Below are 9,352 nucleotides of genomic sequence, written 5' to 3' on the forward strand. Positions count from 1 at the left end.
ATTTAAATCATGTCAGATTGGGAATTGTTGATGTACAAAGGGATCTGGGTGTCCTTGCATACCAATCACTGAAAGCAAGCATGCAAGTGCAGCAAGCAGTTGCAAGAGGACTTGAGTACAGGGGTAAGTATGTCTTCCTGCAGCTATACAGGTCCTTGGTGAGACCACACCTGGAGTATTGTGTGCAGTTTTGATCTCCTGAGCGGAGAAAGAAAACTTGCCATACAGGCAGTGCAGCGAAGGTTCACCAGACTGATTCCTGGGATTGTCGTATGAAAAGACATTGGGTCGAGTGGGCCTGTATTCACACGAGTTTAGAAGAATGAGAGGGGATCTCATTGAAACATGTAAAATTCTGACTGGGCTGTACAGGCTGGATACAGGGATGATGTTTCCTCTGGCTGCGGGGTCTAGAACAAGGGGTCTCAATCTTAGGATACAGAGTAGGCCTCCAGTACTGAAAGGAGGAGAATCCTCTTCACTCAGAGGGTGGTTAATTCTCTGCCACCGAGGGCTGTGAAGGCCAATTCACTGAATATGTTGAAGAAGGAATTAGGTAGATATCTGGACACTAAAGTTGTCAAAGGGGCTGGGGAGAGATCGAGACTATGGCGCTGAGATGGAGGATCAGGCATGATCATATTGAATGGTGGAGGAGGCTCGAAGGGCGAATGAGCTACTCCTGCTTCTATTTTTCTATGTTTTTCCACTCCTGTTAGATCTTACATGGCCCTCTCCTCACATAGCTTTTCATTCTCCTTTAATTTTCCCTTTAATATGTAAATTCAACTGTTTGATATGACTCTGAAACATCAAACTCTGAAAAGGAAGGTAAAAAATAAAATATTTTTCAGGCACATAAATAAAAATAGGAAGGCTGGGATGGAAATAGGACCATTAAGGGATAGATAGGATAATGCCACAGATAAGGATAGAGATAGGGCAGAAATATTAAATGATTACTCGACCCCTCTGGCTGTACGGCTCACAATGAATGTATGTAGTTAATACTAAATGTATCATTATTGTATTGAAGCACCTCAGAGTGCAACATGATGTAGGTTGATAACTCCAATACCATTGCACTGTCTGACTGTCATGTACAGATTGAAATGATTGTAATATTCATTAATTGTATTGATGCACCTCATGATCCCTGTTTAAAAGTTTAATCTGATTGCACCTTTTGTGATGGCAATTTAGAAATGTTTTGTAATGTCCTTTTAGATATTTTATGAATAAAGTATATTTTTCTAAATAAATTAATTGATTACTTAATTACAGTGTTTAACAGGGAGCTAGAACAGGTAGATATGATATTGAATGATGATCTAACTTTTCAGGTAAGTGCAATTAAAATAAGAGAAAAGGGATCGAATCAAACTCAAAGAGGATAAAGCCCTGGCCCAGAAGTTTCACACCCACACATTTAAAATAAATCTAGGGAATAGATAGCAGAGGTATTACTGCAGATTTGAAATATGTTTTTGAGGAAAAGGTGTAGTGCTAGAGGACTGGCAGATAGCAAATGTAATTCATGTTCTTAAAAAGGCAGAACAGAATGTACCCAGGGAATAGTAGATCAGTCAACTAATGTTGGTGCTAGAAGAAATAATGCAATCCCTACTAGAGAGAGGAAGAACTTCTAACAAAAAGAAACAAATCATTAGCATGGATTTCAAAAAGGAAAATCTCTCTTGACCAAAGTTATGATTTTTTTGGAAGAGGTAACAGCGACAGTAGACAATGGTAATGTAGTAGATGCAAGTTACCTGGATTTTCAAAAGGCCTTTGACAATGCCTCTTACAATAGGCTACTGAATAAAGTCAGAGAATATGGAGTCAGCGGAGAAGGGAAGAATGGATTGCTAGCAGGTAGAAAGCAGAGGGTAGTTATTCAGAGTGGCAGAAAGTGGGAAATAGTATTTGACAAGGTTCAGTACTGGGCCCACTGTTGTTGATAATTTGCATTAATGGTTTGAACTTCAGAATCAGAAACACAATTTATAAATGGATGACATGTGTCTATATATGTGCATGTGTGCTTGCGTGTGTGTGTGTGTGTGTGCGTGTGTGTGTGTGTGTGAGAGAGAGAGAGAGAAACAGTCAGTCAGTCAATACTGGGGAGGGAAAGGCTGAAGAGAAACAAACCAAGCAGGAGGGCTTCTTTTTGAAGGGATCAAATTGAAAATTAGGGAAGTTAAGCTAAATTTATTTCAAACATTGGTTAGATCATACTTACAGTACTGCACGTGGCTCTGGTCAATTTATTATTAAAAAGGATAGAGGAACTGGGGAGGGTGCAGAGAGGATTTAAAAAATTCTTCCATTTCCACAAACTCCAGCATGATGCCATCCCCCAAACGCATCCTCACTCCATCTCCCACCCCTGTCGGCATTCCATAGGGACTGTTCCCTCTGGGACACCTTGGTCCAGTCCTCCATCATTCCCAACACCTCAGCCCCCTCCCATGGCACCTTCGCATACAATCACAGAAGGTGCAATGCCTGTCCCTTTAGTCCCCCCTACTCCTCACGGTCCAAGGGCCCAAATACTCCTTTCAAGTGAAGAAGTGCTTCACTTGCACTCCCTCAATTTGGTCTACTGCATTTGCTGCTCCCAATGATGTCACATCTACATTGGAGATACCAAACTTAGACTGGGTGATCGCTTTGCAGAACACCTTCGGTCTGTCTGCAGGCATGACCCAGACTGAGGTAAACGTCAATTCCTGTTCGACAGGTACTAGAAACTGTAATACTATTGTTTTCAAAATATAAACTTTATTCATAAAGTTAAGGTAAATTACACGACAGTTCCAATTTGACATCACATAAAGTGCAACACAGTTCTATTATGTTTAATGCCTGGCTATGACATTCTGAGGCAATTCAGTATGCTCACAAACAGTTTGCAAATAGATTTACAATTCTCATTTCATATCAAACATTCCCTGGTACGTTGTCTGGGGAAAAGAAAATTAAATGATAAAACAGAAAATAATTGAGGGGAAAATGCACAAATATTGAAGAAAACCAGATACTGAGTTGCTGCACTAAGGCTCACTCACCTGTACATTATCTTACACAGTGCTCTCTCCCCCTCATTCACTGTGTGAACCACCTAGGGACACCGGGGAGCCTTGCTCGCCTGTACAGGTACATTATCTTGCACTCAATGTCGGTGATTTTACAATGATATAAAGGCATCAATTGCACATAAGTAATTGTGTAAACATGCTGTGGGTTCATTTACTGAGATGAGGAACATGGGAACAGATATACATGGATAGAAAGCTTGAAGGCATCAGCAGCAGAACTGACTGTTGTGTGCTCTGCTCAATATCAAAAGTGAAACTAAAGCTAGGTAGCATGACACATTTCCCTTCTAGTGATGATAGGCAGCTATCTCTTAAAGGCATATTACAGCATTCCTCCTTTTTAAAGATACTTTAACCCCTTCCAAAGAAGTGTAACTAATTACAATACATGTTCATGTTTAGTTACCATTACATCAGCGTATCGAACAGATGAATCTATGAGTCCCTGAAGGGTAAAGGCAATCTGCTGGTACACCCAGATCCTATGATGGTAACTTTATCTGGAGGTGTATTTAATTGCTCACAGTGACCTGCCCGATTCTGAGACTTGGATAATGTTTCTGGTTTCATTAGGGATCTTGTCCTAAAGTCAATAGGAATGTCCAGTGGTTGAGGAGCTGGAATAGATCTGATTTCTCCTCAGTTACGTCTCACCATTGTGCCTTTTTGTGTCATTACTTCATAGGACCCTGGTTCTGAACCAATCTTTGATGCCTCGGCTGGTTGCCACGTACCCTTCTGTGGGCCCCTGGACGTGAACTTGTCCCAACTGTAAACTTGGCAGCTCTGTACCCACATTTTTATCAAGACATTGGCCGTCTTCTCGTGCAGTTTTAAAACTTGCTCTCTAGTCTTTGAGACAGTAGAATGGGTAAGAGTCCGTAAATTGGTATGCATTGGTCGACCTAACAAGATCTGTGCCAGTTACAGAATAATTCCACTTAAAGGTATCACTCTTGGATGTAACATTGCAATGGGTAGATCTTGCTTGGTCTGTCTACATTTGAGAATTAGGGATTTCACTGTGCAAATCATTCATTCATCTGGGCCATTAGATCAAGCTAATATCAGGTCATAAAGATTCCAGTTTGATCGGCTGCCTGCCTTTAGAAATGACTTACCGGGAGGTGCCTGACTTGTCCCAATATGGCCAAAATGATCTTATGTGCTCGTGGAGATACTGAATTGAATCAGGCCATCCGTTTTCCACAGTTTCTGTAGTGTCACCTTTCACCATTTCTTCTTGTAGCTGCTAGCATTTGTTTTGCACAAAATGTTCTGGATCAATTGACAGACTTGCATTCTCCTGCAAGCGTAATGTTGCAGCTCACTTTTAATTGACAATTATGTCTAAAGATCCTGGATATTTCGCTTTTAGTTCATGATCTGAGGTGACAGGCGTCGTTTATGAGTTTGATCTGCCTTGTGAGGTCTGATTGATTCCATGGATTGTTGCTCGTGTGAGGTCATGGCATGCTGATACACCTAGAGACTCTGGGCTAGAGTCTCCATGATGTAGAACATCTGTGTCACCAGGAGGATTGACTGTACTTACAGTCCAGGAGTATGATCCTGCACATGGAATTTGTGAGCTGTTGTATGCTGAGTGTTTCACAGCAGTGGGTTTTGCCATGTCTGCAGATATGTGTCTTTTAGAATTAGTAGGAGTAGCATGTTGGCACTTGCCCCTGTGTCAATGTTGACCAATAATGAATCCTTACCAACTTTCTTAGGGCAGCTAATTCGAATCTTGGCAAACACTTCAGATGGTGAGATGGCATCAATGCTTTCCATAAGATTGACGGTGTGAAATAGGTGCTCTTCACACTCCATCTCATTGTGCACATCGTCATTTTCTTGTTTGTCAATTGCTTCGTGTATATGTTTCTGGCGGGATACCAGCTGGCCATCCTCATTGCTGAAAACTACCTGTTGCAAGCGGGTTGTTTGGATCAGCACACGGCTCTTTGTAGCTGCATCAGCCTTTGCTCAAGTGCACAGCCTCTGCCAAAGGCCCTTTCTGCCACATGCCTTACAGAATCGATGAAAAGCTGGGAATTTCCTTGGTGCATGCAAAAGGCCACACCCTCCACATGTCCTGCTAGGTTTGGGTTTCCTAGTGAGTGCTTCAACAACTGGGTTGTACCTTGGACCTGTAAGTTTAATCAAACTGTGAGGATCGCTTTGTACCTACAACCATCCTCTTCAGCCGCTCTTGAATGCTACACCTTTTCAGTTTGTCTAACAGATCTTCCTGGAATCCTTCCATGGGAGTGGATGTGATCACCAACTCAGCAATTCTGCCTGCTAGCTCTGCATTTGAAAAATCACAGAACGTCCCCTTTTCTCTGCACCTGCTGATGAAGTGGTCTACGGATTCTGTAAAAAAAACCAAAAATAGCTGGAAAAACTTAGCAGGTCGGACAGCATCTGCGAAGATGAATATGGTTGTAGTGTCGAGTCCGTATGACTCTTCATCAGAACTAAAGAAAAATAGAAATGAGGTGAAATATAAGCTGGTTGATGGGGCTGGGATAGGTGAAGCTGGATAGAGGGCCAGTGACAGGTGGAGGCAAAGAAGAGATTGCCAAACATGTCATAGACAAAGGGACAAAGGATTTTTATGGTAATGATATTATCTAAGGAATGTGCTAATGGTGGCATTAAGGGTAGAAAGCAAGACGAAGAAGTGACAAATGGCCCGAGTGGGTGTGGGGTGAGGGGAAGGGATCGAAATAGGCTAAAAACTGGAGATAAAACAATGGATGGAATAAATTTAACATTAATAGAAATTGGTGGGAAAAGGAAAATATATTTTAAAAATATATATTTTAAAAATGACAAATTATTAGAAAAAAGGGGGATCGGAAAGGTGCTAAGGATGGGGGAGAGAGGTCATGCGCTAAAGTTGTTGAACTCAATGTTAAGCCCGGAAGGTTGATAAGTGCCTAATCGGAAGATGAGGTGCTGTTCCTCCAGTTTGCGTTGAGCTTCACTGGAACATTGCAGCAGGCCAGGGACGGATATTTGGGCATGGAGGGTGTTGTCGAAATGACATGAACTCTAATTGATGAAGACAGAAGTTGAACCTGATTCTGCACCAGTCGCCCAATATCTTTTGGGGATCCTTTAGCTCTTCTGCTGTTGATCCTGACGTGTTCAGCCTGTGTAGACGACAATGATATTATCTTGCCCCCTCACATTCTGTGAACCAGATGCTGTTCAAAAGGGAATTGAATAAATAATAAAAGAAAAATGAAAAAGATCATTTCAGGAGCCGATTTGGCATTGGGAGTTAAAAGCCTAAAGACATTTTAGAAGCAGCTCGCTGCTGCAATGGGGGAATCATTTGTTTCTGGGTGAATGAATTTCAAAAGCGTCTCTTCCTCAAAACCGTTTCTCTTGCTTATGCCACCCTCTGCTGGCCGATGAACGTTAGTACACAAGCAGAGAGGAAATCATGATAAATGCAGTGAGTGCAGAGCGACCTCAAATGCCAGCGTTAAAATAAAAGCAAAACACTGCGGATGTTGGCGATCTTGGACCTCGAAACGTTAACACTATTTGCTTCTCCATATACATGTGTCCCTTATGTGTTAATTTTTCGAGTACTTTGTAGTACATGCAACAACGGTCTCTGTTGGTGAACAAATATGTTACAGTAAAATCTGACATTAATTAGTTAATCAGAGGAGAGCGCAAATGCAGTCCTCCCGCTCCCACAAATTTTACAGTCGAGAATCCCGCATTTGGGGACATCGCAGGTGTCAGCACACTCGAAGTGCAATGGGCTGACCTCGTCCTGGGAGAACAATATTTTTTTGGACAAATATACTTTATTCATTAAATATCTGGAAGAACATTACAAAACATTTCTAAATCGCCATCACAAAAAGTGCAATCAAATTCAACTTTTAGACATGGATCAAGAGCTGCTTCAACACTATCAATGAATATTACAGTTATTTCAATATGATCATTACAGACAGTCGGAAAGTGCAATGGTATTGGAGTTATCAACATACATCCTGTTGCACTCTGAGGGTGCTTCAATACAATTATGATACATTTAGTATTCACTGCATACATTCAATGTGAGCCGGACAGCCCGAGGGGTCGATACAATTCCCAGTCTCTCGGTGCACTATGACAGAAAGGTCTTAGACAGCAACCTTTCCCTATTGCGCCTTTGCGGCGGCTGCTCCAAGCTTTAGTGTGTCTCTCAGCTCATAGTCCTGGACCTTGGAATGTGCCAGTCAGCAACACTCGGTCAGGGACAACTCTTTGCACTGGAAGACCAACAAGTTTCTTGCAGACCAAAGAGCGTTGTTCACTGAGTTGATGATCCTCCAGCTGCAGTTGGTGTTTGTCTCGTTGTGTGTCCCTGGGAACAGCCCTTAGAGCACAGAGTCCTGTGACACAGCTCTGCTCGGGATGAACATCGACAGAAACCACTGCATCTCTCTCCAGACCTTCTTTGTAAAGGCACTATCCACAAGGAGGTGAACAAAAGTCTCTTGCCACCCCCGTACCACACACAGCCACCTCGAGGGCAAGGTGCAGGGAGGGTGAGACTCCTGGCGTGTAGGAAGGATCTGATTGGGAGGCACCTTGGTGCCTTTTGGAAAGTTCTGGCGATGAACTATTCTGCCACATGACTTTGACAGTCTGCTCGGAGAACCATTGGACAGGATCCAACATCTCCTTTTCCTGCAGGGCCTCTAAAACATTACATGCCGACCACTGCCTGATGGACTTGTGGTCAAAGAAGTTTCTCTGCATAAATTTTTCCACAAGGGACAGGTGGTACGGCACGGTCCAACTACTTGGAGCATTCCGCGGCAGCGTAGCCAGACCCATCCTTCGCAACACCGGGGACAGGTAGAACCTCAGCACGTAGTGACACTTGGTGTTTGCGTACCCAGGATCTACACACAGCTTGATGCAGCCACACACAAAGGTGGCCATCATGATAAGGGCGATGTTGGGCACGTTTTCTCCCCATTATCTAGAGGCATCCCTGTGGACACGATCCATTTTCGAACTCCAGATAAAGCGAAAGATGGCTCAGGTGATCGCCATCGCTCAGGAGTCTGGAATGGGCCAGGCCTGCGCCACGTACAGCAACAGCGAGAGTGTCTCACACCTGATGACCAGGTTCTTACCTGCAATGGAGAGGGAGAGTCGCTGCCACATGCCCAGTTTTCTTTCCACCATAGACACTCGCTCCTTCCAGTTTCTAACGCATGCCCCGGTCCCTCCGAATCATATCCCCAGCACCTTCAGGCCATCTGACCTGACGGTGAAGGGGACAAAGGATCAGTCAGCCCAGTTCCCAAAGAACATGGCCTCACTATTCCCATGATTTACCTTGGCTCCCCAGGCCAGTTCAAACTGGTCGCAGATGTTTATCAGCCTGTGCACCGACAGCAGATCCGAGCAGAAGACGGTGACATCGTCCATGTACAGGGAATCTTTGACCTGAGTGCCTCCACTGCCTGGGATCGTCACTCCTCTTATGCCCTGATGGACTCAGCAAAGGGTTCTATGCAACACACAAACAGAACAGGGAAGAGAGGGAAGCCCTGCCTGACTCCAGATTTAATTGGAAAACTTTCTGATTCCCACCCATTGATTTGAGACTGCGCTACTGATGTTAGTGTAGAGCAGTTGGATCCAGTTGCAGATTCCCTCCCCAAACCCCACTTTGCAGAGCACATCCACCATGTAGGTGTGCAATATTCTGTCAAAGGCCTTCTCCTGATCCAGGCTGATGAGGCAGGTATCCACACCCCTGTCCTGCACATAGGTAATCGTATCCCTGAGCAGTGCAAGGCTGTCCGAGATCTTCCTGCCGGGCACAGTGCAGGTCTGGTCAGGGTGGATCATCAACTGCAGAGCAGACTTGACCCGATTGGCGATGACCTTGGACATAATCTTATAGTCCACATTCAACAGTGAGATGAGTCGCCAATTTGTAATTTCCTCTCTTTCCCCCTTGTGCTTGTAGATGAGGGTGATGATGCCTTTCCTCATGGATTCTGACATGCTACCAGCCAGGAGCATACTCTCGTACACTTCTAGCAGGTCTGGGCTGATCCAGTCCCACAGAGCCGAATACAACTCAGCCGGTAAGCCATTGCTTCCAGGAGTCTTACACTTCTCGAAGGACTCAAGGACCTTAGTCAGTTCGTCAGGCGATAGCAGTTTGTCCAGGCTCTCCCGCTTGGAGCAACAGTTAGAACTTGGTG

At 44.0% G+C, this 9,352-nt stretch overlaps 1 non-coding gene across 1 annotated transcript; it reads right to left on the reverse strand.

Annotated features, from left to right (window-relative positions):
• Positions 1–6,790: 6,790 nt before the first annotated feature.
• LOC144674459 (U1 spliceosomal RNA) lies at positions 6,791–6,952 on the reverse strand. The gene has a single exon (XR_013574563.1). It is a non-coding gene; the product is annotated as a U1 spliceosomal RNA (small nuclear RNA).
• Positions 6,953–9,352: the final 2,400 nt, after the last annotated feature.

The sequence above is a fragment of the Cetorhinus maximus genome, unplaced genomic scaffold, assembly GCF_964194155.1.
Source record: "Cetorhinus maximus unplaced genomic scaffold, sCetMax3.hap1.1 HAP1_SCAFFOLD_657, whole genome shotgun sequence".
Taxonomy (NCBI): Eukaryota; Metazoa; Chordata; class Chondrichthyes; order Lamniformes; family Cetorhinidae; genus Cetorhinus; species Cetorhinus maximus.